At 45.8% G+C, this 657-nt stretch overlaps 1 gene segment (V, D, J or C); it reads left to right on the forward strand.

Moving 5' to 3' along the window:
* Positions 1 to 448: 448 nt before the first annotated feature.
* The window catches only part of LOC109910611, a 109,231-nt gene continuing 109,022 nt past the window's right edge, over positions 449 to 657 (forward strand). The window contains exon 1 of the C gene segment in view: positions 449 to 579.

Here is a 657-nt window from a genome sequence, read left to right on the forward strand (position 1 = left end):
TGGGACTCACTGCCTGAAAGGCTGGTTATGTCACACAATCTCGGAACATTGAAGCAGGATTTAGATATTCACTTGTGGGCCAAGAGCTGGCAAATGGGATTACGATCATCAGATACTGAAATTGCTGGAAAAACTCAACAAGTATGGCAGCATCTGCGGAGAGGAATCAGAGTTAATCATTTCATTCAAGTGACACTTCCTCAGCAACTTCTGCTTTTGTTCCTGATTCATAGCATCCATAGTTCTTTCAGTTTTATTGTCATCAGATCTTTGTGGACCAGCTTGGAATCAATTGGCTGAATGGTCTCATTCAACGCTGTTCATTTTATTGAATGTCTGACAGAGAGAGAGAGAGGGAGAGAGAGAGAGAAGAGGAAGTGTGAGGGGCTGACGTGGATCTCTCTCTGCCTGATGCCATTTACATACTGAGGAACAGCCAGTGAGACTCTCACAGGCTGCAGCTTTATAAAGCAGGGCCCAGTGAAGGGAGAGTTTATCAGGAACCAGGCACAGGGACAGGAGCACACACCATGATTTCACACATCCAGCTGATCTGGCCTCTGGCATTCTGCGTCGCAGGTACAAATCTCTCTCCTTCCACCTTGAATCTTTAGCTGCTCTCCATTTCACTCCAATTCCACTGACTTGTGATTGAAG

Source organism: Rhincodon typus, chromosome 10 (assembly GCF_021869965.1).
Source record: "Rhincodon typus isolate 14 chromosome 10, sRhiTyp1.1, whole genome shotgun sequence".
Classification (NCBI taxonomy): domain Eukaryota; kingdom Metazoa; phylum Chordata; class Chondrichthyes; order Orectolobiformes; family Rhincodontidae; genus Rhincodon; species Rhincodon typus.